Here is a 27,141-nt window from a genome sequence, read left to right as displayed (position 1 = left end):
AGTGAGCAACACAATAGGTTACAGCAAATGTTAAAAAAAAAAAAAAAGACGCATTTCTCTGGCAAGTTAAGAAACCAAACACATGTATTATTACAGAGATAACCATAAATGGTTTTAAGTAAATAGAAAACCCGGGCTGAGGAGATGTCTCCCTGGGTAAAGTGCTTACCATGCAAGCATAAGGGCCTGCGTTTGAATCCTCAGAACCCACAAAAAGCCAGGCCCAGGGGTGTGGGGGGAGGGGGTCCCAGCATCCCTATGGTCAGGTGAAAAGCAGGAACCGATAACCAACCCCTGGAAGCTCGACAGGCGGGTTAGCACAGTGTACACAAAGGCAAACAAGAGGCCCCACCTTAGCCAGGCAGGAGGCGGCCATTGTCCTCCAGCCCCACGCTCGCAGTACAGCACTGGAACTGCGCTCACATTGACATGTGCGCATGCGCACATACACCGTACATACAACCCGCACAGAAATCAAAGCAGCAATAGTCACCACCCTATAATAACAGTGCAGTGTGACTTGTGGGTAAGCGCTGCTGTGAGAAAATCACCTCACCAAAAATATCCCAGGACAAAACATTCACGGCAGAGGGAAATACTGTCTATTCTTTGAGTCAGAGTAAAGAGTCTGCAGGCAGGGATCAGGCCTCATTGGTAAGGGCATTTTCTACTTTATCTTCAGACACTTGGCAACAACACAGAACTCAATGTAGTGATAAAATAACTTCACGTGGACTTTTCTCCTTTGTCTGAAGTAAATCTCCATGTAACTTTCCCCAGTTCTAAGAGTCACCAGACTTTAGAGTTAGGAAGAAGTGCGAGCATTCTGTTTGATTAAGCAAACACTTGCCGTGCAGGGCTTGTCTAAAGGCCGCAGATGCCCGTCTCCTTTACACCCACAGAGGAAGAGCCTGGCTGTAACCAGATCTGTGACACCAAAGTCACACACTTCCAGGATCCAGAACCTCATGACCCTTCACTGAGGAAACTGTTCCCAGCTGCAACAGACCTTCAGTGGAGCCAGGGACAGAAGGATAAGCCAGGGTCGTGTGCTCTTGGACCAACAGGCTCTAAGAAAGACAAACTCTGGGACAGAGTCCCCCAAGACTGCTCAAGAACAGCATCTCAGCCCCCATCAGGTTCCCTTCTGAGACTAGCTTTGAGAACTCAGGCTCCCGGGCTTCCAGTCTGTCTTGCTGCACTAATCGACAGTCCAAATTCTGTCTTACTCCTCACAGGGTCCTCCCTTCTCCTCCACACTGCCCCAGGCTCCTCTACCCTGAAGTTCTTTGCCCTCTTCTGTCTTACCTTCCTTTTCCTTGGCTTTTCAAAAGAACATACAAAGTTCTATGTCTCCTGCAGATTGTTGACTGTGGGGCCTTTGGCTGGTGAGGCAGCGTTCCGGGCCATCTGCAGCGAAAACCTTTGTCCCCACATCATTGTGTGTCTGTGGAGAGGAGCAGAGTCCTCTTCCTGGTCTCTAATATCTGGTTCCTCTGTACGTGCCACATGTGGAGAAGGACTGAAGCCGCAGAGGTCCCTGCGAGCTCAGGAATGCATTGCCCACACCTCCGACGGGCTGGTCCCCATTTTCCGGTCAGGCGAACTCCTGCTCCAGCCTCCTGTTTTTGCTAAGGCTGAGCTTAGCTTTCTGTGCCTCTGCTCTGTAACAATGCTGCATAATCTACAGAAAGAATGTCTTAAGGTCAATATCTGTGTGGTTTCATTGGCTGCTCTCCCAAATAAGGAATTCTCAGATTCCTGCATGCCAGACTCCCCAAAGCATCTTTGTAACCAGCTGGACGCTGGCTGCCTTTGCGAAGTCACTGGGGGTGTGTGCCTTGAAAGGGCCGGGATTCCCACTAGCTGCTGTGACAGGACTGGTATCAGGGAAGCAAAGTCCAGCTTGAGGGCATTATGAAGACGAAGATTTCCCCCCAAACATTCTCTGTGACTGTGCAATGCTCATCCCCAGAGTTTTCCCTTGAAGGGGAAACCATGCGTTTGGAACAGAAAAGAAAGGTAAGGCGCATGAGCGTGCCTGGGCCTCACCTCGGTCACGCAGAGCACCCACAGGCGGCATGGACGCACTACCCGCACATATGTTGTACAGTCACACTATCCAATCACAAACATTTGTGGAGTTTTAGTCACATGACAGGAAATACCAATTGCACAATGTTAAACCACAGCATAGTCTACAGCGCCTTCAAAAGTTATCAGCTTTGGTCTCAGCTCCATTCCCTAGTCCTCATGGCAATTAATCTTCACTTTGCCAATGCAAGTTTGGGTCCTGGCTCTTTCCCTAAGCTGGCTCTATTGTTTATCCATTTCCTCAACTTCGATAGTAGTGACAGATGCCTGCTCTCCTAGGAGTCTCTTACCAAGTCCAAAGCCTGATTCTAAGAGGACCCCGCTGAGAGAACCCCGTCAGAGAGAACCCTGTCAACTGGGCCCATCGAGGCCTGAGCGAATGTTAACATTTTATAATGTCTGGGGGCATCATCCTTAGGATGACAGAGGCCTCCTCAGAATGCCTGCCTGGGAGAACGCGGGGCTACCTAAAGACTGTATCCACTAGCTCCTGAGACAGGGCCCTAGGCTCCAAGGGACAGCAGGACTGACTCTAATGACAGGTATTTAACCACCCAGGGCTCCTGCGGGCCACCCACTCCTGCTCTGTGGGTTCCTGCCTCCGCTGCACAAGTCCCTGCAGTCCATGCAGAGCCGAGGGCCACAGAGCTGAACCTTTCCCTGCTTCTGATTCCAATCCATTCTTGCCCTGGAGGTGGTGGCACACGCATTTAATCCCAGCACTTGGGAGGCAGAGGCAGATGGACTCTGTGAGTTCAGAGCCAACCTGGTCTACAATGGGAGTTCCAGGACAGTCAGGGCTGCTACACAGAGAAAACCCTGTCTTGCGGTGACAGGGTGTAGAACTCATTCTTGCCCTCATGTATGAGCAGACAGCAAACCAAACTGTGCCAGAGGGGTCTTCATATGAACAAACATTTGGAGTTGGGTAGGCATTATGATTTAAAATTGTTATTGTTTGGCGGGAGAGCTGTCTGGCTGTGTTGGGTTGTGTTATCTTGTTTTGCTGTGGTGCTAGGTGTAGAACTCATGACCCTACCCCTATGCTAGGCATGAACTCTATCATGGGGATATATACCCAGCTGTGGATTAGTGGAAAAGAAGAGAACAGAAAGGAAAAGGAGGAGGAGGAGAGCAGAGACCGGCTTGCTGTCTGTGATGGCGGATCTCCACGATTAATGTACCTGGATTTACAGCCATCATGGAAACACGCGTCTGGCCCTGAGAGTGTTTCTAGGAATTTTTAACTGAAGGAGAAAGGCCCACCATGAATGTGGGTGCCACCATCAATGGGCTGGGGTGTCACACCAGCACTCTTCTCCCTGACAACGGATGCATGGGGGCCTTATGTTCCTGCCGCTGTGGGGGCCTTATGTTCCTGCTGCTGTGGGGGCCTTATGTTCCTGCCGCTGTGGGGGCCTTATGTTCCTGCCGCTGTGGCCAGCTCACTGGAAACCAAACTAAGCCCTTCCTTCCCTGAGTATGTTTACCAGGTAGTTTGACACAGCAATGAAGGAGGAACTAATAGAGTTTGTCCGCCATGAGACGACCACGAGAGTTGACAATTGGCAGCCCTCACCTAACCCCACTGTGCTGGCATCCTGAACCCAGACGTCTAGCCTCCAGACCTGAAAGCAAGAAATGCGAAAGATGCCATGTCCCAAAGTAAGAAGTCAATAAGAGTGAAATAAAAAGAAAGACAGATAGGAAGAAAAAGACCCAGTACCCAGTGTGCTGGCAAGGTCCTGATCTAAAGGATCAACGGGTCTCTTCATGGCAACCTCTTCCAACATTCATGTTCTAATGAATTAGAAAGCCTGCTCATGCTCCCAGGAGCCTCCACAGGGAGGAAAAAACACATAGCTTTCCTTCAGATAGACATGGTGTCTATCACACATGGAACTGGAGCATCCACAGCCAACTCTAACCCTGACCACCTCAGCCTTCTGTCTTGTGCTAACTTCTCTATTACTGCCTTGAGGCTCGGCTCTGGCAACCACTTTCCTTTCCCTGTCACCACAGCCGCCCACATCAGGGACAAGCCCACCTTTGCTTTCCCAGACAAGGGACCAAAGAACTTCCACATGAAGAGAACTTTGCCTTTGACTAGAGCAAGCACGCAGGGCAACATCTAGAGCTCTCATCACTGTCCCTCTGAATACCACACTGAAGCCTGCTGCCCTCGGGCCCTGGCCTTTCCTGGGCAAGGGAGAGAATTGGTAAAGGGTGAGAGAGATTCAGACTGTTCCATAGGGTGGGGCTCTAGAAGGCTGCACAATATTCAGTAGGGGTTCTGCCTGTGGCCCTGGGACCACAACTGTCTCCTCCCTATGCTATACCCCACAGCTACCTGTTGCTCCTTACCCACACTGATCAGGTCTGAGGTCTGTCCCAGTGGAAATGTCTACTGAGAGACCAGATACCAAAGACAGTAAGTATCTCAAGAAAAACGAAGAGCAGAGGCTGAACACAAAGTTAAGGGCCTTGCTGTGCTAGGGAAGGGTTCACCGCTTGCAGTAGAGAAAGCCACAGGGCACCCACAGGTGAACTGCTTTACAGGGACGGGGAGGGTAAAGGAAAAAGACACACTCAGGAAGGCCAAGGTCAATACTGGGCTGAGACCAGGGACAACAAGGACGTGGGGGTTCATGATTAAGTGGTTAGGTCTGGGGAGACTAAGGTGGGAGGTGTAAGATCAAGCTGCCCTTCTAGGGCAAAGACAACATGTGGCCTCTTAACCCCGCATGGGCACTGGGCCCCTGGAATGTCTCCATCTTCAGGAGCCTGTTTGTTCCCTGTGTTCACAGGTTCCTGGCAGTCCTGATAATGGCCTTCTTCATGATCTACCTCCTTCTGCTCTCAGGAGCTGTGTTAAAAGGATCCCAGGACTGCCCACTCTCTAGAAAATTCCACCCACCCTAGCCATCAGAAGACAGACAAGCATTCTTCCTTGGGGTGAGTGCTTCTTCACACAAGGCCTGCTTTCAAAGCAGCCTTCTGGCATTTGGCTTCCGTGGGTTCTTCAGTGGAAAAAGAGAAACACAGTCAGAGAGAACTAAGAAGGGCTGGAAGAAAAAGACCCAGTATCCAGTATGCTGGCAAGGTCCTGATCTAAAACTGTTCAAAAAAAACAAAAAAAACAAAAACAAAAACAAAAAAAACCTAATTGTATGATCAGGCATCTTGGATACGCAAATCTCCCTGCAGCCTGTCACCCCTCCTAAAAATTAGCAACTACTATTTATTTATTTATGTGTGTGTGTGTGTGTGTGTGTGTGTGTGAGTGTGTGTGTGTGTACATGTGTATACCCTTGTGTGCCACAAGAGTGTATAGGACAATTTGTGGGACAACGCAGAGGAAGACTTGAGGGTTTGTCATCAGGTAATAAGATCTGGGAGGAAATTGCCTCCTCCGAGCAAAGGGACCGCACAGCTTGTTGACCCTGCTTGAGGTCTGAGCCCACAGGCATGTCTCTAGGGCCACTCGGCTTGGTCATTCCTTGCTGGATAGGCTCCTCAAAGCCGGAGGGCTTCAGGGACCCAGCTCAGATCCTCTGGTTCTACAGGAAGAGCTTAAACCACTGAGCCAACTCACTAGGCTCAGACTTAAAGTTTTAGTGGGGCTAATAAAAACCAATCCCTTTGCTATAAAAATTGATATAAATAGTATTAAAACACTTTGTCTTAATTAACATGTAATTGTTTTAGTGTTTTGAGAAAAGAAAAAGAGGTAAATGGCCCAGAAAGGATATTTAATTCTCTAAAATGGAATTCTTCCTCTGACACCTGGCAAGCTCTGCTCACCTGTGTATGACTTACAGGCTGTGGCTGGCAGGGACAGTTATCCAGGACAGTGACCCTTGGAGGTTGGGCTCTGGGGCACATAGATGCTATGTCTTGGTACGCCCTTGTACCACGTGCACCCGGGCTTCTCACTGAGTGAAGTTTCCAACACTTCCCTAAGTTCTGGCTTCTGTGTTGTGCACCCCAGAGACCATAGGCCCTGTAATGTCTGGCTGATGACAGGCAATTTAGAGAGTTCAATTTTAGAATCCTGGACTACAGCTTCTGTGCCTGGAGGAAGTTACCTCAACTCCTTGAGCTTCTGTTTCCTTGGATGAGAAATGAGATGGTGTTACTGTTGTGTCCGAACACTTGTCTCCCACCACACAAACACCTCTTTTCTGAAATTTAATCTTCAATGTGATGGTACTGAGGGATGGGGCTGTGGATGGGTGACCATGTCCTGAGGGCTCCTCTTATGACGGGGACTGGTACCCTTATAAAAGGCCCTGGGGCTGGAGAGATGCCTCAGTGGTTAAGAGCACTGACTGCTCTTCCAGAGGACCCAGGTTCAGTTCCCAGCAGCACATGGCAGTTCACAACTGTCTGTAGCTACAGTTCTAGGGGACACGTGTCAAAGTGCAGAACACAGACCTCAAACTCAGTCACCTCCATCTTGGGTTTCCCAGCCCTCAGGGCTGTGAGCTGTAACTTTCTACTGTGTGAGCTCACCTGAGGTGAGGCATTTCGTGAGAGCACACTGAGCAGCTGGGATAGCCAGCATCTGAGAAACAACAAGGAGAGAAACCACAAGGGTGGCCTCTGCTACAGGGCCCTGCTCCTAAGGATCATCTATAGTCTGGTAGAAAAGCCAGAGAGAACAAGAAATGGGGGATAAAATGTGCTTGTTCTTTGCCAACATCCATGGAAGGCAGAGGGTGGACGGCAATCCAAGCCCCCCCGATGCAGACGGACACAAGGGGAGAGGAGTCTGGTCTGGCAGAGGTGCAACAGTAAACCAAGTGGTGATTGGCTCTGCCGGTGCTTCTTTATTTATTTATGTTTGGTTTTTCGAGACAAGGTTTCTCTGTAGCTTTGGAGCCTGCCCTGGTACTAGCTCTGTAGACCAGGCTGGCCTCGAACTCACAGAGATCCGCCTGCCTCTGCCTCCTGAGTGCTGGGATTAAAGGTGTGTGCCACCACCACCAGGCTTCTGCCCATGTTTCTATTAACTTGGGTCATGTGCCCATCACCACCATTGGGAAGATGTTCTGCCATGTGGCCTTGGTCACCTCGGGAACAAAATACATTACCTATGCTGATCATCACTAAGGTGGATCCTGGGTAATCATGGCTGCCTCTGTGTCCCACAGCAAATGATTCTGAGTTTTTTTCAGGGCTAGACTTGGCTGCTACTGACCAGAAACACCCACATCTATACATCAGCTCCACCTACCAAATGAGAGAACAAAATTGTGCTTGCTTTTGTCCTCGCCACCCCCATGGAATTCCACAAGTGTGTATGGGTGAATATACAGTGGCTTGAGCCATTGTGAAATTAGAGAATTTTTTAAGGCACATAAGGACAAACCAGGCATCAAAGATTGGCCTCCACTAATGTCTTGGCCCCAAATCTAGATATTAATAATATTCATATTCCTAGGTTTGGGGAACACTTGCAAACCACATGTTAATTTTATCATATTTCATAAGGTACTGAAGCCTTTGAAATTCTTTCACATGGAAAGATAGGCCAGATGTGCGTAACCGGACACCAGTGACTGGGTCTGCCGAAACAGGGGCTGGCTGGGTAGCCTCTATTTAACCTCAAGGAGCTCACTCTGAGTTTGCAGGCTCTGCCACTGAACTCTAAGTGACTCCTGCTCAGGACGCATTCTGAAGGCTACCCCAGGCGCCTTTGCATAGCCCCGTCCAGCAAGACCCATAAGTTCCTAACACATCCAGCCCTGCAGTATGAAGGCTCAGCTGGCTCTCATTGCTGACCGCTGGCCAACCCTATTCTGTGCTTCACCCACACCCATCTCTCCACCACGAATCCATTCTTCTCCTGTTCATTACACACAGAGACCCCCCCCTGTATAAGTTGCCCACGCTGTTGGGACTAGGACTCACTCAGTCTGCGGTGAGTATGGGTATAGTATTCTAATAGCTCTGCTTCTCTCTGGCTCTCCATTTAAACAAGTCTTTAATCCCAAGGCTTTGCCAAGATGCCTTCAAACTTCCATAACCCATGAGGATTCACTCTCCAAAGAACGGGTCTACTGAGAAGCGGGTGCCTCCCGGCCTGAGCTCTCAAAGGCTCCAGCAAGCAGGCTGCAGGTGGGGAGCTTCTACACGGTGAAGGACCACAAGAACACCTCCACTTGCGTTCTTCCAAGCCTCACCTTCCCCTCATCCATCAAGAAAGGTTGTTTCTGTCACCTTGAGTTCAGGAGGCTCCTGGGTGCTCTAATGGTGCAGTGTGACAGATGAGACAAGTCAGAACACAGGGATAATGTCACCTTTCCCCTTGCTGAAGCTCTGGGACAAAGGCATGGAGGCAGCCTCTGGGTGTCATGGCAGATAAACCTTCAGGGTCGCATTCTCCATCACTATCTTTGCAGCCACAGGAGAATCTCTGAGTAGGAACCCCAGCTGAGCCCACTTTATCCACAGATCCAGAAAACAGTATAGAAACTCTAACTTGAAGTCTTTACTGTTGTGGTATATGCCTATGTGATAAAATATACATAAATGTTACCATTTAACCATTTTTAAGTGAATATTTCAGTGTTATTAAGAACATTTGTGGAGGGGTTGGAGAGATGGCTCAGTGGTTAAGAGCACTGGCTACTCTTCTAGAGGACCTGGGTTCAATTCCCAGCACCCACATGGTGGCTTGCAACTCCAGTTCTAGGCGATCTGGCACCCTCACACAGACATACACTTAAGCAAAACACCAATGCACATAAGAACATCTGTGGACTGGGGAGCTGGATCTATGGGTAAAATGCTTGTTATGCAGGCTTGATGACCTGAGTTCAAGTCCTGAGAACTCAGACATAGTAGTGCAAGTACCTTTAATCCCAACATGCCCCTATGAGGAGGTAGGAGACCGGAGCAGGAGAATCTAAGGGCCAGCAAGCCTGGTTTATGAAGCAGCAGAGGCCATATCTCAAATAATATGGAAGGCAAGGACCTACAAACACCCAAAGGTCTTACCTCCAAACACATGAACGTATGTGCAGCTGCACCAACACACGCACACACACACACACACTCAACTACTGTTACCATCCATTCCCAGAATTTTAGCTTACTTAACTGAAATTTTGTGCTACAAGACAGTAACTCCTTGCTACCTCTTCCAGCCCCTGTCACCACCCATTCAGGTTCTTTCTCTGTGGCTTTAACTACTCTCAGGGCCTGCTATGACTGGAACTTTACACTGTTTGTCATTTGAGTCTGGTTATTTCTCTTAGCACAATGTCTTCAAGTCTCGTTCATACTGAAACCAGTATCAAAAGTCCATCCCTTTTTAGGACTGTACTGTATGGATATATATATTTGCTCCTCCATCCAGCCACTAATGAAAATGTCTATGCTCTATAGCAATAGTTATTAGATTAGAGTAGTCAATGGCTAGGACAGCAGAGTCGCCAAGGTGAGGACCTGGTGAGTCTGGCAGAAGCATGAGGCATTCCCAGGAAAGCTCAGAGTAGCTGTGTCTGGTGAGTGGCCCAGAATCCAGGCTGGGGCTTCTGAAAGCACTTGTCACCAAAGGCCAGGTGTCTCCTCAAGTCTCCACTCAGGCCAGGGACTGATGGAGTTTTACGCCTGTCCCAGTGTAGGCTAAAGACCTAAAGCCCAGGAAACATTTGGTAAAGTACCTGACATCAGGCCAGTTGCCACTGATCCTAGAGTGTCTCGCGGGATCTCTACGCATGAAGAACTGTACCCAGGAACGTACCCACGAACCAGGGGGCAGATGTTTATCTCTGGAAGGAAATGCGGCTGCAGCATGGATGGCTGGGGAAACTCACCCCAGGCAGCACAGGATCTCACAGCACTGGCTCAAACCAGTGGCAGCCACGTTGGAGAAGAGATTCGGCTAGCTACTAGTGAAGGAGACATGCAGGGTCTAGGCTAAGCCAACAGGATAATGAAGGTCCATGTTTAACATCCTCATGCAGCTTTTCCCAGGGCTCAGGGGCAGCAGAGCCTTACCTTCTCAGCAAAGGGTTAAGGGCTGGGCTCAACCCTTGGAATGGTACAGGACATGGAAGACGGTGAAGAGGACTACACAGGCTGAGTTACATAACTGAGTCCTGTTGTGCCTGGGACAACAGTCCTTCCCTCACTACAGAGGGATCAGTTCTACTGTGTCTCCCTTTAAACGTCACATCAGCCACCAACTGCAACACCCAGAACCAGAGGTCTGCCTCCAAGGCCTCTGTCACCTTTCACAGAAGACAGAAAGAGCTCCATCCTTTCCACAGCTTCCCTGAAATGTGGCTACCAACCGGAAAGGCTTGGGATGGAACAAGTCACCTACCTCAGGTCTCTCAAGCTTCAGGGACTTTGGGGACTGTTATACAGCCTGATGAATGCGGCCTTGGAAGTCTGGAGCATTGGGAGCTGCCGATGCTGCTGCTGTTCTTGGGCCTCGGCGCAGACTCAGACTCTGTGTCTCTAAGAGCCTGGGACTGGCTCCCGAGTGAATTCTTCTGGTACAATGACCACACAAAGAGAAAGGCTTTGCTGCAGTGTAAACCCAGTGATGTTAGCAAACAGAGCGTGCTGTCCAGGCCAGAGGCCAGCCAGGAAGTCGGGAAACTATCCTGGCCCAGTTGCTCTGCCAGTAAACTAAGGGCTCCACTTAACCAGTCTCTGGGCATCTTTCTTCATGTGTATTGGAGCTTGCAAGCTACCCACATTCCCACCCAAACTGGGAAGGTAAAGAACGCGAGGAAAGAAAAAACAAATAAAGACTGAACATGTAGAAATGTGGTACCATTTAGCATGGCGAGGAGAGGAAGGCAAGGTGACAAAGAAAAACAAAAGGGCAAAGAAAGGAATGGGAGGGGAGGCAGGCTTTGTGGGGAAGCGTGCTGCTTTGAGAAAGCTAAGAAAGCTCCTGGGTGGTACCCAGAAGGGACTCTCCAAGTCTAAGAGTCAGGGTCTAGGTTAGACAGTCCTATAGTAGAGCAAAGCAGAAGGGCTGGGAAGAGGCCTTCAGTCATCTGAGGTGCAGGTTCAGCTCGGCGCAGAGCAGGAAGCCTCCACTCTCTCACTCTCTTGAGCATGTACGAAGTGTTGGAACGCCCCCAGAGAACCCCTGGCTAGGCCACGTCCTGACACACTAAATCTAACTCAGTTAGCTCTGCTTTTGGGGGTACAAAGAACAGAGTCCCCAAAGGCCAGTCTCCAGGACAGTATGGTTCACCACATCACATTGTAAAGGAAAAGGCATGAGATCCAAGAGTTTAACTTAAAAGGATGGGTTGGTGTTCCTCCTAGAATTAAAATATTTTTTAAAGAGACTTAACTTTTATAATTCAGGATTCATAATTCAATAATTCAAGTTCATAATTCAGGAATGCGTGTGTGTATGTGTGCAGCACACATGTAGAAGTCAAAGGAAAACTTATGCACACATGTGTGTGGAGTTGAGAGGTGAATTTTAGTGTCGTCAGGTGCTGTCCACCTTTGTGGCGGTTTGAATGAGAAACAACCCTCACTTGAACAATTGGTCCTCACTGGTGGCTAAGTCTGGGGAGTTGGAAGAAGATCATTAAACGGCGGCCTTTGGGAGGCCAGGGAGGCCTTTGGGAGGCCATAGTCTTGCTTCACTCCAACTTCCCTCTTTCTGCTTGTGTTTGCAGGTGAGGATGTGACCTCTCAGCTCCCTACTCCTGCTACCAAGCCTCGCTCGGAGGCCACTCTTCCCTCTGGCTGCCACGCCCACTCCCTCCAGCTGCCACGCCCACTCCCTCCAGCTGCCACGCCCACTCCTGGTGCCACTCTTGTGGCTGTCCTGCCACCATGAACTCTCAACCCTCTAACACCATAAGCCCAGAATAAACTCTTTCTTCCTTGCGTTGCCTTTGGGTGTGGTGTTTTACCACAACCAGAGAAAAGTGACTAACACAACCATGTTTGCTGAAGCGGAATCTCTCACAGAAAAACTGGAGCTCACCAGGATATCTGCCCCTGAGCCCCAGCAAGCCTCCTGTCTCTGCCTCCTTGGTATTGGGATTAAAGGCATGGGCCACCCTGCCTAGCAAGAAATTTTTAATATGATATCCCTACTGAGGAACTAGGCAGAAGCTGCAGAGACTCCTCCAGTGATAAAGACCTGATTATTTTGTGAGCTCATTCCATTCTGATTTAGACAGGATTCAACTCTCCTCTCTTTCTTCAGGATCCACCCACACTGAGCTGAAACAGCTTCCCTCGCCCACCTTTCAGCTAACCCAGAGAAGCTGATGATGACTGGCACTGGGTCTTTCCATACTTCCTAAGAGCAGAAGGCGTGTTCATTTAGCCTGTCCCGGGCAGCACATTGCCCAGCCCTTTACCCTCTTGTGGGCAGTCGCTAGCCTCACCCACACACCACCATGAGCCTTAACCTCACCCCTGCCATGAGACATGGCTGTTGCTTCTGCTTTACCCAGCCATCTTATCTCACAAGCCTACCCATGAGCTCTTGCTTCTTACACCAGTACAGTCAAAAGATGAGGGACTGTCATGAGTGTTAAGAAAAAAAAAAAAGGCAGAGCGGTGGTGGCGCACGCCTTTAATTCCAGCACTCGGGAGGCAGAGGCAGGCAGATCTCTGTGAGTTCAAGACCAGCCTGGTCTACAAGAGCTAATTCCAGGACAGGCTCCAAAACCACAGAGAAACCCTGTCTCAAAAAACCAAAAAAAAAAAAAAAAAAAAAAAAAAAAGGCAGCTCCGCCGGCACAAGATATCCAATTAGGTCAAATCAAACCAAATCAAAATTTATTTATTAAGTAAGGCACTCTCGGGTAGCTGAGTGATGGTGGGGAGACAGGAAAGCAGGGAGCCCATGGAGACCCGAAAACAACATGTTTCTTCTCTGGGAGCCCACTTAAATACTCTGTGGGAGTGGTTCTGCCCCTCCTCAAGGAGGGGTCAGGACCTGGCATGCTGGGATTTGGAGTCCAGACCAAAGCAACTCCCAGGCAGATGGGCTGGGATGGATGCCAGGGGCTGGAGGGCTACGCTCCAGACTTAACAATGAGGCCAACACTGGACAGTCCATAGTTCATTCCACTTGAGCAGAAGACAGCAAGTTGTTTGTCTTTAAGAAATAACTCTAGAATATTCAATGGGTATTGCATACTATGTTTTCTCAAATTACACTTGACAAACAGAGCAAGAGAGACCCAGAGAGGTGAAGTGTTGATCTCAGGACAATACAGACTAAAAAAATGTATGTGAACTCTCGCTTTGTCTCCCACATTCTTCCTATTGCAGTTGAGTGCGAACAAGGCTATGTTCTGAGTATGATTAGGGCTAAGTTTCCCCTTCTTTGCCTGTATATTATGCATTCTGTCCATTTTTAAATAAACAGTAACCCACTTAGACACTGATATGTGTTTAGAATTATTTTAAGAGTTGAAGTAATCTTCCCTTAGGGATCTGTGGCTTGGGGAATGTGCTCACGCAGTGTGTTCATGCATGCGTGTGTTTATGCGTGTGTGTTAATTCTCTTGTGCATAAACATATTCAACAATGATCACTCAGCACTCTTAAGGCAATGCTGGAAGTAAAAGCATTCTCAGTGTGCTCCGCTAGAGAATTCCCCGCCTGGTAAGGGTAGCCCTCAAAAGCTATCCTAATATGTTAAAGACGAATGAAGGGTTCCGTGGCCTTAATCAAGTATGATGGGAATGAGGGTGATAAGTACCCACAATTGGGGCTGACAAGGTGGCCCAATGAAAGGTGCCTGCCACCAACTCTGATGGCCTAATTTCTATCTCAGAAGTCTGCATATGAGGAGAGAACAGACTCACACAATCTGTCCTCCCACCTCTACATGTGTCCCTACACACACGGCATAAATCCATCTATTAAAACATTTTAAATGTCCATAATTGAGGGGTGGGGGTTGTGAAGGACTTCAGGAAGAATGGGGCAGCTGTGGTGGTCTGAATGAAATAGCCCCCATAGGCTCAGGAATTTGAACGCTTTGTCACCAGGGAGTGGAACTGTTTAAGAAGTATAGGATGCGTGTCAGGGCCAGTTTCTTTCTCCCCCCCCCCCCAGCAAAGGAACTGGGATGCTCACGACATGTACGAGACCCTGCTTCAAGCCCAATAACACAGGCCCGAAGGTGCAGGAGCAGGGTCTCTGGGTGTAAAGAGTCGAAATTTAAAGCATTTCTCTATTTGTGTTAATGCTAACATGAGGCCAACATAAACAAGGTTTGAGCTAGGCACATGGGGCGTTTCTGTAATCCATCTCTGAAAAAGACAGATGGATGAGGAGTTCAGGATCAGTTGTGATGGGCAGCGAGGCCCTGTCTCAGAAAGGAAGAGGGGGAGGGAGGAAGATGGGGAGGGAGAACGGAAAGGAAGAAAAAAGGAAAGGAAGACAAAAAGAAAACAAGGGATGTATCCTCATTTTCCTTTTGTAACCCTCCACATAGGCTTTGAATATGGGTTGTAGTGAGCTAGGATAAAGCGCTCCCAGGGACAAGCGGCCAGGGTTCCAGCCCTGTCACCGAGTCCCTAGGCTGCAGCTGTGTTGAATTAGACGTGCACTGTTGTTTCCGTGCAGTCCTTGGCTGAGCTCCGTAGTGGAAAAGCTATTTTTATGTACAAGCACAGATATTTAAATGGAAGTGTGTCCGTAATTCCAAATACATTTTGTTTTCATAGTGATCTTTTCCTCTACTTAAGAACAGACTTAGCTATCAGCTCCACTGTTTCTTTTTGTAAATTATATTTGTCTGTTTGTGCGCTGAGGGTAGGACAGTGCGTCGGTGGTCAGGAGACAACTTGTATCAGTCGGTTCTCAAGTGCCTTTGTCCACTGACCTAACTCCCCCTTCCATCATCATAGTTGCTGCTAAGACTCTTGCAAAACTCAACATTCTCTGAGATATGGGTGCCAGAGAACCCAGATAAGTGATGGTTATCAAATAGGCACATGTTCGTTCTTCAGTTCTCAAGGAACAGCTAGCTAAGTTCCTCCTCCCCTGGTCATGCCTTTATGAACACGCTACCCTCCTACTTTCCCAAGTCTTAGGCCCTTCATGGCCCACCAGGAAAGTCTAGGGCCTGAAGCAGCGAGACTGGTGCATTTAAAACATTAACATGAATAAGGAAATGAAGGGTTTGGTTTCCTTAAGAGACAAACGACCAACAAATAAAGCATAGATATGATTCTGATTAGAGGGACATGGTTCTTTGGTAGCCACAGCCACCCTGCTGAAAAGGTGAGAGGTGCCAAATGGCTAAATCAAAGCCTTAAGGAAAATCATCCAAGAGCATTCAAAATTGATTACCGAGAAAACGGGAGCTCTTTGGAAGTGTGGCCAGGGCCTCTCAGGTTAGACTCCATGAAGCACATTCTTGTTCGAAAGAACCTAAGCAGAGGGTAGGCAACGGGAGATGACTGCATTTGTGGGTACTAACATGGGCCCAGGGCTTACTGTGCCCTGGGATCTCACTAGGATTCAGACACACACACTAGGTTTCCTTATTGCTGTTTTTATAGAGGAAGCTATTTAGCTGCAGAGATGTCAAAGACTTGCCAAAGGGTGCACAAGCTTGCACTGTGATCCAGTTCTGCCTAACTCCACCATCTGTTTGCTGAAGTGGGGTCAGAGAAAGCGGTGGGCTGTGGCCACTCCTGTTTCCTTAAGGTTAAGAAGAGGGGGATGGCGAGATAGCTGGCAGTTAAGAGTGCTTATTGCTCTCCCAAAGGACTCAAGTTTGTTTCCTAGCGCCCCCCTCAACTACCTGTAACTCCAGCTCCAGGGGATCTTAAATCCTCTTCTGACCTCCATGGGCAACTGAACATACATGTCATACACTCATAAAAATATACATGCATACGCATAAATGACAAATAAATAAACATAAAAGTACTGGAAGTGCTAAGCGGAAATACTTCGGGAAACAATACAGGCAAAAAATTTCTCAATATAACCCGACAGCACAGGAAGTAGCCCCAAACAGTAACAAATTCTGCACAGCAAAACACGCTTTTATCAGCAGAGTGAACAGACGGCCTGCAGAATCCGAGAACATCTTTGCTACCTGTGCTTCAGGCAAGAGCTTAATACACAGAATATACAAAGAACTACAAAAGCTACACACTAAAATAATAATACTAAAAAAAAACTATCGATCAATAAATGGGCCAATTAAATAAACAGCAAAAGAAAGAAAAAGAGAGAAAGAGAGAAAAAGAGAGAAAGAAAGATGCAAATAGCCAATAAATATTTTTAGAGCATTCATGGTCTGAGCAGGTAAAAGGCACTTCTCCCTTCCCTGTATCCAGCCGGCTTAATCCTGAACCTGCCTCCCAACCATGCACACCTCAACCCCACTGCCGCCCTTCGAGTCACAGAGACCCACAGGGTGCAGGTGGTGCCCGCAGTGGAAGGGCGGTTGAGGCTACCTGTGTGCGGAGGTAACAATACTGACCACAGATGCTTCAGTGGGATTAAAGTCTTCCCCAAAGAGGAGCTCCTCACCACTGTCAAAGGCCCTGAGGGGACCCCTGTGCAGGAGGCCTGTCCTGTCTAAAGCTCCTACTGGGAAAGACTTCGCTGCCTCCCTACACAAGGGCTACTTCCTGACTAAGATTTTCTACCAAATATCAGTGCCAATGGTGAAATCTGTGCTGGCATGCTCACGAGGACTGGATGGCTGAGCTGGGCATCTGACACACACCGGTGACCATCAGGACCTGCTGATTCATCCTCACCCAGACTCTACACTCAGCAAGGAAGCAGGCTGCCTACTTTCTGGAGAACTATGAAGAGAACGCTGCCTGGTCCATCTGCTCACAGAGATCTGTGGGAGTGCAGGGGGCAGCAGCAGGGGGAGGGTTGAGACCACCTGAAAACTGGGCAGTAGGGCTACATCATCCTCTTTTGACCCTCTGACCCCAAGGGTCCTGGGAGGAGCTGAGGGTCCCATGAAACAAAAGAGAGTTATAGCTGCAGCCAAGAAGGTGGACAAGAGGCAGGCACTGAGATGAGTGTAGGGGGCTCTTCTCCCTCTCCTTCAGTTCTGTCCCCTCCCACTTTGTCTCTAAATTATTTAAATTATGGCTGCGGTGGGGCAGGAGGGGAAGAGTCTGGATTTGGTTTTCTAAATGAAGTTGGAAAGGCAAAACAAACACACACACACACAAACAAAAAAGCCTGAAAACCTAAGTCCAATCCCCCGAACTCACAATGTGGAAGCCAAGAACAAAATGCATCAAGTTGTCATCTGACCTACACACACACACACACACACACACACACACACACACACACGAACACATGCTGTAAGCACATGCATAAACACACTATAGCAATGCATACACACATGCTGCAGCACATGAATACACACACATGCTGCAGCACATGAATACACACACATGCTGCAGCACATGAATACACACACATGCTGCAGCAATGCATACACACATGCTGTAGCACATGAATACACATGCATGCTGTAGCACATACATACACATGCTGTAGCACATGTATACACATGCTGTAGCACATGAATACACACACATGCTGCAGCACATGAATACACACGCATGCTGTAGCACATGCATACACATGCTTTAAGCACATGCATACACACATGCTGCAGCACATGAATACACACGCGCTGTAGCACATGCATACACATGCTTTAAGCACATGCATACACACATGCTGCAGCACATGAATACACATGCATGCTATAGCACATACATACACATGCTGTAGCACATGTATACACACGCATTGTAGCACATGCATACACACAGAGAGACAAAAAAATCTATAAATAAATGTGTTTTTTAATTTCATTAAGAAAGTATTCAACATGGGGCTGGAGAGATGGCTCAGCGGTTAAGAGCATTGCCTGCTCTTTCAAAGGTCCTGAGTTCAATTCCCAGCAACCACATGGTGGCTCGCAACCATCTGTAATGAGGCCTGGTGCCCTCTTCTGGCCCAAAGGGTACGTGTAGGCAGAATATTGTATACATAATAAATAAAAATAAATAAATAAATAAATAAAAAAAGAAAGTATTCAACATCCAGAGCCATGGGAGAAGTGCAAATTGTAAGTACTTTGAGATCCCATCTCTTCCCTGTAGTCTGATGATGTTAGCAAGCTCTTTGGACTTTTTTGGGGGGGCACCACCCAGCTCCCAAATGAGTCACACACAGAGGCTTATTCTTCATTATGAATGCCTGGCCTTAGCTTGGCTTGTTTCTTGCCAGCTTTTCTTAACTTAAATTATCCCATCCACCTTTTGCCTCTGGGCTTTTCCAGTTATCTTGTGTGAATCTTACTCTTACTCTGTGTGGCTGGACAGCTGGACCCTGATGTCCTCTTCCTTCCCTGGTCACTATCCTTCTCCTCCTTAATTTCTCCTTCTATTTATTCTCTCTGCCTGCCAGCCCTGCCTATCCTTGCTCCTGCCTTGCTACTGACCATTCAGATCTTTATTAGACCATCAGGTGTTCTAGACAGGCAAAGAATCACAGCTTCACAGAGTTAAACAAATACAACATAAACAAAAGTAACACACCTTAACATATTCCCCAACACTTCCCCAGTCAGAATGGTTGTCATCAAGCAAACCACTCACCATTGCTGGTGAGGACGAGGGAAGAGTGTAAAGCTATTATGTAGCCACTGTGGAAACCAGCATGGAGACAGGGCAAGAAACTAAAAATATGGCTCTCCCACGGCTGGGCATCTGGAGAAAAGTGCATTTGTCCACTACAGAGATGTCTGTACTTGTGTGTTCACTGTCTCACTATTCACAACAGCCAGGAAACGGAGGCACACTGAATGGTCATCAGCAGGTGGATGAAGAATGAAAATGTGGCACAAATACACAACAGAATTTTACTCAGCAGTTTTTAAAAAAAGAAATCTGCAGAAAAACAGATAGAACTGGGAAATGTTAAACGAGGTAATCCAGGCTCAAAAAGATGAACGCTACACAACCCTCTCATATGTCAATACACATATTGTTAAATATGTGTGTTTAGCTGAGGGAAATGCAGGTAGAGCCAGAATGCTAGAGAGGTCCATGAGATGGGGAAGCAGTCTTTAAGGTGACAGGGAGAGAATAAAAGGGTAGGGTGTGAAAGTGGACAGGAGATACTGGAGGCAAAGGATACAGCAGGGGAGGTAGGCAGGAGGGATGAGGGGAGGGTGGGGAAATCATCCAAAATGACGTGTGCAATGTTATAAGGAAAGCCATTCCTCTAGGAGGGAGATTTAAAAACAAAAGCCTTTCTTAGACAGAGATGATGGCACCCGATTATCATCCTCTCAAGAGTCTCAGGCAGGAAGACTACCATGAGTTTGGAGCCAGCGTGGGATGCAACAAATATCATACCAACCAAGACTTTGGATGGATAGACAGACAGACAGATAGATATTTGGAAAGGTTTAAGTAAACCTCTATGTTAATTTAAATAAAAGAGTTGGCACAAATCAATATTAAGTATATAAAGAACATTAAGTTACAGTCAGTATCTACGAAGCTACAAAAGGAAACTGTGTAACTTTCTGGTACTACATCTAAGACACAGACAGGGCTGGAGAGGGCTCAGCAGCTAACAGCACTTGTTGCTCTTGCAGAGGATCCGGCTTTGGCTCACTACAGTCTGTAACACCAGTATCAGTGGATCTGATATCTTCTTCTGGTCTCCAAGGACATTGCTTGCGTGTGGTGAACACACACACACACACAGACGAAACACATTTACACATAAAATAAAAACTAATTAATTAACAAATAAAAAAGTAAATTTGAGAACACCTAAGTGGATCATATTATTAATAATCAAAGCTGAATTGAGAACGAATTGAGAACAAAGGGGAAATCAAATGAATTAATAATCAATCTTAAAACTTAGTTGTCAGTTCAGGACATGGGAACATGTATCCATAATCCCAGTACCTGGCCGGTGGAGGCAGGAGGATCAGGAATTCACGGACAACCTTGGTTACACAGCAGGTTCAAGGCCAGTGTAGACTACGTGAGACCTTGTATAAAAAAAAAAAAAAAAAAAAAAAAAAAAAGAGAACACGACGGTGTCAGGAACTTGACACATGTTCTCTGTGTAAGTGACCTAAATGGTTTTAGAGTTGGTCAGTTTACCAATTTTTGAAGAACACTGCACGGCCTTGGCTGTCCTGCAACTTGCTACGTAGATAAGCCTGGCCTCAAACTCATAAAAATCTGCCTGCCTCTTTTTTCTAAATGTAGGGACATACACTGAGAACAGAAAGAAACCTCTTATTTGTTAAATATAAACAAGACCTCACAAGAGTCTAAGTGTGATCGTTTGGGGAGGGATCCTTCACCCTTATAGTGATCTTTCTTTCTTTTTATTTGAGAGTTATTGATTTATTTTTTATATTGTATGTGGTGGGGTGGGCTTGTGAGTGCAGATGCCCATGGGAGCCAGAGGAGGGCATCTGATCCCTTGGAGCCTGAGTTACAAGTGGCCGTGAGCCACCTAGCCTGAGTGCTGGGAACCAAACCAGTCCTCTGCAACAGCAGTACTCACTCTCAGCCAGGCTCTTGCTACTCAGCCCTGGCTGTCCTAAACTCACTCTGTAGACCAGGCTGTCCTGGAACTCACAGAGATCCACCTGCCTCTGACTCCTGAGTGCTTGGATTAAAGGCATGTGTACACCTGGCTACAACATGTTTTGAATGAGGAGGTCACCGTTATTGGAATCATTAGTCTTCCAGAAATCTCTCCTTGAGAAATGGAAGAGAGACATCCTCCAGGTATCTAAGTCAGCAGGCTTGTTTTTGTTTTGCTTTGTTTTGTTTTGGGATGGGGGTGGGGGTATCAAACAAACTGAACTTTCTGAAGATAGTAGGTAGGTACCATAAAGGAGAAGGATAAAAGTGATCTCCAGGGCCTGGCTGCCTGAGAGAGTGGCCAGTGCTATGTGATGGAGCTTCAGAATATCCCATGTGCATTAAACCCTTGGCAACGCATGAGATCACCCCTGGAGCCAGGCTTCCAGATGCCAGCTCATTACCCTGTTCACAGAGAACTGAGCTTCAGGACTCACTCACTCCCATCCCCTCACACTGCTGTAAAGAACGGCGACCTCAACAGACAGCTCTGGAGCATGGTCTGCCGAGTCTACTTCAAAACTTTCAGCCTTATACTGGAGCTGCGCCGGAATCCCATTGGATTCCTGAAAATCCAGTCTTGCTGGGAAACTTTCACAGAATTCTGAATACATCTCATGAGGTAGAGCTGTTTCCCAACTATGCTGTAAGTCTGGAGCAATTCTCAAAGACTTTCAAAAAGAAAAGACAGGGGAAGACAAAGGATTTGGGAGGCAGATTTTATCAAATCAAAATAATTGACTCTATTAAAACAAGAACTATTTCCCTTTTTGATTTTTCGATAATAATATTAGACTTTCACTACTGACCTAAGTCTGAGGTTTGCTTTCCACAGTTAGTGCCTGTACAGCCATGGCAAATTCCCCTCTAGTCTTGGTTTCTGAATCTCCACAATGAAAATAATAACAGTTCTTTCCAGAGACTTTGAAAATGAAATTCTCCATGTGCGTGTTTAACACTCGTTGAATGTTAGCTATCATTACTGTCAAAAGCTGAGTAACCCTGGCAAACACACAGAAAAAGAAAAAGCAACTATAATCCCCCATCCATTTCAGAGCATATAATTCCAGTTGTTACAGGTGTGTTTTCAAAGAGCAAAAGGCTAGTGCTTTCTAATCCGTAAACTTGCTATTTAAATTTACCCCATACTCTGAGGATCTCCTATGTAACTCAATATTCAGTATGGTACAGTGTTTAAAGGCCACATAGTGTTCCTCCGGTGAGTCTACTTTTGACAACTGTTGTAATCTGCTGGCCTGGTCTGTCACCTGGGTACCCTGTCACTTCAAGAGACAAGCCCCTCCCACTCCCAACCTCCCCCTTCTGCCAAGGCAAGTGGATCGATCTCCCACCTCCTCTCCATTCTCTCTCTCTCTGCCCTTCTGAAGAGGCAGCTTCTCCTTCTCTCCCTTATCCCACCCTCCCCTTCCCTTTCACCTCCATAACCCACTAAATAAACTCTATACCCCAGCTGTCTCTGCATGACGTATCTGTCTGTCTTCCCCTTGGCCTCAGGCCACCCGCCAGAGGACCCGTGAGGCCTTGGGTGGCCAACTGCTGCCCCTCATGGGACCACCGCCCCTCATGGGACCAGCCTCAGGTCCCACCTCTGCGTGAATGATAATGACAACCCCTTCTCTCTTCTCTCAATATGCAGGTTTCTAACCCATGTGCCTTGGCCAGATGGTGGCTGACTTTCTCTTGGCCGTTTGGAGATATGGCCTCCACCTCACTATCCATCACACTCACCCGAGGTCAGGGACCCTTCTGTGGTCGGCTGACATCTCCAGAATCTCACCGTAAAACACAAAGCCTACTCCGAGGCCACTTAGTCAGACTTTGCTGCTGGATGCCAGGCAGACAACCCTGTTTAACTAGATTCATTCCACAAGGTGCGGAAGGGAACATTGCCAGAGGGCAGTTTTCTCCAAACAGTGGAAGGTTGACTTCCAGGGCTTTAGGATGTGATTAGAAATTCCCAGGAAGAGGAAGAAACAAAAGATTCTTATGGGGTGCATTGTTTTTCTAAGCAATGGGGCCACACAAGTTCAACACTTAGGACCTGCACTTAAATGAAGGCGGTCTTTACGCACTGAGACTACTGACAAAGCCTTACTAACTCATATAAATGTGAGCTGTCAAACTGGGCAGAAGTGAGTTAGAGCCTTTTTAAAATAAGCCCTCCCCCATTTTCAGTGAATTCAATTTTTAAATCCTTTTTATGTTTTATTTATTCTTTCACAATGTCATACATATGTAAAGTGTACTTTGATCATCTCCCTCCCATTGTCCTCTTATCCCTTTCTCCCTCTCCAGCTGTGTGTGTGTGTGTGTGTGTTCCACTTCACTTTATTAGGATTGCTTGTTCTAGCATGGGTGGGGGTTAAATACTCGAGCAAGGGCAACTTACCAATAGCTATATCACTAGGAACATCCCTTAGAAACTCCTCAGGGAAGGGTGGGGCCTTATGAGCCCCTCCCCATCCATGACGGACAGCAGGCGGGCCCTATTTTGTGGCTTTGAGTTCATGGGGCATCATCCATACCATGCTGAAAAGAATAGGTTTCCTTAGTGTGCCTTCCCATACTTCACTTCTTCCACTCTATTTGCCTTCTCCGCCATGTTCCCTGAGACTTGCAGGGGAGGATGCAGATGGCTAACCAACAGTCTCTTATTCTCAAGACTAAATGCCGGTACGATTTTCCCCATTACCATGATCTTTAAATCTTTATTTCTCCCCTGACCTGCTTTAAAAGGTTGTTTGCAACATGTGTTATGGTCTCATTATTGTTTGTAGAGAAAGAGAATAGTTTTCCAGAAGCTTGTCTTCCTTAAGGGATAGCTGAGGGATCTGAGTTCAGATCCCCATGCACTCACATAGAACATTCAACTTGGCCAAAACGAGGCATGCCTGAGCAGAGACAGGGTGATGCTGGTGTTTGCCAGTCTGTTGGAGAAAACAGTGAGCTCCAGGTTCAGTGAGAGACTCTGTCTCAAGGGAATAACATCCTCCCCTGCCATCCATAGATGCGTGCACACATTCATACACAGCACACACATAAATACACCTTCAAGAAACCAACAGAAGTATGTGTTTCTCACATACGGTGAAGCGCAGCATTCCCTTGCAGTTCCTCCCACACAACAAAGTTTTGATGAAGCCCTGGCTGCTTCCAACAGCTCTGATTCTGAGCTGGTGAGGCAGACAGTCAAAATCACTCAATCCCTAAAACACAAACAACGAACTACAACAAAAACTACCCCCGAATCCATCTGCGTAGTTCCAGGAAAGACTTGAGAGGCTCTCTGGAAGCAGCCATAGAACCAAGCCCATCATGGAAACATTGATTCAGCCATAATAGAAACCGACCTAAAAACCACACAAATGAACTAAACAGCTCTTCCTCCCAATCAGAACGCAGCTAAAGTCGCAGCCTCAGGGCTAGAAACTAGCGCTGTGTTTTATTTTGTTTGTGGTCCTTCTCATTTTAGCCTCTTCCATTCTTTCGCTTGTTTGCACAACTGCAGACCAACAGCCTTCCTGCCCAAGCACGTCAGGCAAATTAAAACCTCTAGCCTGGGGGAGGCTATAATAGCTGGGTTAGAGCAGTCAAAAAAAGAAGAAAAAAAAAGCTTCACTAACAGTTAGTGGAGACTGAAGTCCTCACTTTGAGAAGACCAGCTTCTGCACGGTGTTTTATTTACTGTTCTCTGCTTTTTTGCTGCTTGTTTGTTTGTTTGTTTTTTTCCTTTCTGTGGCGGCAGTGGAGGGGGGATAGCATGCGCCACGGTGCGTGGGTTGAATATGGAGAACAATGTGAGGGAGTGGGTTTTCTCCTTGCACTGTCTGGGGTTCCCAGCAATCCAACTCAAGTTGTCAAGGCTTAGCAGCAATCACCTTTACTTCCTGAGTCATCTAACTGGTCCTGAACACATTCTTTTGGCTAGCATTCTATGTTGTATTATAAGTTTTGCAGTCTAATTAGATTAACTATCATTGTTGGGGGGGTATACAGTTGGGAAGAAAGGAGACATAAGATAGACAACTAGATACCCAGGATGGGTGCCACCGAACCATACATATAGTAGAGTCCTAAGGGAATCTATTTTCGTTCGCACCTGCACCCACAGGGTTCACATGCCTAATCCGGGCACAAGACATTGCTGCAACAAACCCTAGGGCAGAGTGTTCTGACGCCTGTGTGTGGACCCCTTGGCCTGGCTGGCTTGGCCTAGCTGGTCATCTCAGAGGAAAAGAGGGATGGAAGCGAACCCAGCGGTGAGGACAGGACCACCAAGAACAGGAGCCTGGAAGACTGTGGGATGGGGTTGGAAGTATGGTAGACGCGGGGATGCTGAGTTCCAAGGGAGCTCTTGCGGGATAGGGTCTGGTGCCCAGGTCTGGGTGAACCAAGCATGGGTTCCTACAGTCCCCGCCCCGTCTTGCCTGCCCGGGAACCTGGCTGTTCCGTGCAGCTGAACTTTTCTTTCTTTGCAGTTATGCCCAGGGCAGAGAGAAGTCTGCGGGGCCCAGCCCTTTGCGGGCCCTGGACGTGTCCAGGAGGGAAAACCCAGGAGAAGTCCCCTGTCCCCGCCCAAAACTCGAGCGAGCTGGGGCGACCCCACCCTGGAGAGGGGCTCTCGCCAAGCCTCCTCCGCCCGGTCCCTGGGGGCTGATCACTCACGGGCAGCGCTGCTGGTGCTCCGACTCTGGCCGCGGCCATCCACACAGGGAAGAAGAGAGGGGAGGAAGGGGAGGGAGGAGGGCAGGGAAGGAGGAGGGCAGGGAGGGCCCTGGCGACTGCGCGGGGCGAGGGAGTGGGTGTCGCGCGGGGCATTCCTTTAGTCCCCGCCCCTCTTCCCTGCGGGATCTTCCCTTCTTTGCTCCTTTCTCCACCCTGGATCTCCCAAGTTTTACTGCTGTGAGTTTGAACACTTGCTTCTCTCCCCAAGCCAGCTGTTCCGGGCCAGTCTGTACTCCCCAAAGAAAGAGACGTAGCTTCTTCTGGAAGCCTCCTCTTTTCCTTTCAAAGTGGAACCAGTCGGGTCTACAGCGAAGGATGGATAGTCATGCTAGGGAGAAAAAAAAAAGCCTCCTTCCTGGGTGAAATCCACACTCACAGAAGGCCAGGCCAGTGAGTAAAGGGCTACGCTATGTGCCGAAGGCAGGAATCCGCAGCGCTTTCTAAGTGCTTCCTGAAGAGTACGTGAGAGAGGAGAAAGGAAAGACCTCCTACTCCCCAGGGTTTCCAGAACAGTACTTCTTCTTGCCGGTCCACAGGTGACTCTCAGCACATCTTGGTCTCTTTCTCAAGTGAGACTGAACTAGTCACAAAAAAAAAAACACACACACACACAAAACCGGGAGTGGGATGCCCCTTTTCCTGGAAGGACGCCGCCGAATCCCAGAATGGAGTCTTGAGTTGGATTAGCTAGGGTGTGAGGGAAGAGGACATTCCGGGCCCAAGCGTTTGGAATATTTGGGAGAGGTGGGAAATGATGCATTGGACTGTGAGTATAAAAAGAAATCACGAAGGTTTTCACGCAGAGCATTCCCATTCGTTTCGGCATTCCCCAGGATGGACACTCAGTGGGGCACCCGGTGAATCCCTGTACTCACAATGGCAGGCGAGAAATAATGGTTTAGTGGTCTGCACGATGAACTGCCAGGGAAGAGAATTCGTGCTTGAGTTAGGTGGGTAGGTATAGTTCAGCCTGAGTGCTGGGCTGCCAGGTGGGGGAAGCTGGGAACCCTGGTGGAGCCTCCCCCTGAATTCACAGGTCAGTGGGATTCATCTTTAAAGCACCTTTCCCAGTGTCATCTTCGTGGCCTTGAAAAACCTGGTAAAATAGAAAAGATATTCAAGTAGTCTGTCCAGCCACCGGGATCCAGGGAGGAAAAGGAGCTCCAGAGAGGGCACAAGTGTGTCTGATGCCACACAGTTGGACACACATGTTATTCTCTGGTAAGATTTCTAAGTGCGTTTATGCTTAGAGCATAATGCAGTGGAAATAAACAAACAGAAGGAATGCCCCTCACCTCCCCATTTTCTCTCACTACCATCCCAGTAATGGCCAAGATCTGAGGTTCAGCCAGTGAGCTCCCAGAACATAGGAAATGAAAACCTGGTAACTTTGGTGGGGATGGATTTCCCTATGGAAGCAGACAGGAGCTGATCAACCTTCTGGTAAGAAGGTGAGAGGAGCAAAGAGCAAAAAGGACAGAGGAAAGGAGAGAAAGAAAGGAGGAAAAAATGTGGGGTCTGGCTAAGCATGGCGCAGCGATGCCTGCCTACCATGCAAAGCCTGGCGTTTGATTGCCAGCACAATGTTGTGTGTGTGGGTATGTGCTTGTGAATGTGTTCAGAAGGCCAGAAAGGAGCAGCAGAT

The 27,141-nt window shown here is 47.9% G+C and overlaps 1 protein-coding gene and 1 pseudogene across 3 annotated transcripts in view; one reads left to right on the top strand and one right to left on the bottom strand.

Annotated features, from left to right (window-relative positions):
• Ston1 (stonin 1) overlaps positions 1-25,761 on the bottom strand; it is a 41,324-nt gene extending 15,563 nt beyond the window's left edge. Inside the window, exons 1-2 of one of the 3 annotated variants that reach the window (XM_075955117.1) lie at positions 25,437-25,761; positions 1,309-1,684 (exon numbers count right to left, since the gene is read on the bottom strand). The gene's annotated coding sequence lies outside the window, so the exon portion shown is untranslated. Of the gene's footprint in view, positions 1-1,308; positions 1,685-10,432; positions 10,559-25,436 lie in introns of those variants that run through there. The other 2 variants (XM_075955116.1, XM_075955118.1) reach the window with 2 other exon arrangements.
• On the top strand, positions 15,521-17,120 carry LOC142839272 (ubiquitin-conjugating enzyme E2 S-like; annotated as a pseudogene).
• Positions 25,762-27,141: the final 1,380 nt, after the last annotated feature.

The sequence above is a fragment of the Microtus pennsylvanicus genome, chromosome 21 (genome assembly GCF_037038515.1).
Source record: "Microtus pennsylvanicus isolate mMicPen1 chromosome 21, mMicPen1.hap1, whole genome shotgun sequence".
Classification (NCBI taxonomy): domain Eukaryota; kingdom Metazoa; phylum Chordata; class Mammalia; order Rodentia; family Cricetidae; genus Microtus; species Microtus pennsylvanicus.
The sequence above is the reverse complement of the archived record's forward strand: the minus strand, read 5'-3'. Positions and strand labels throughout refer to the sequence as shown.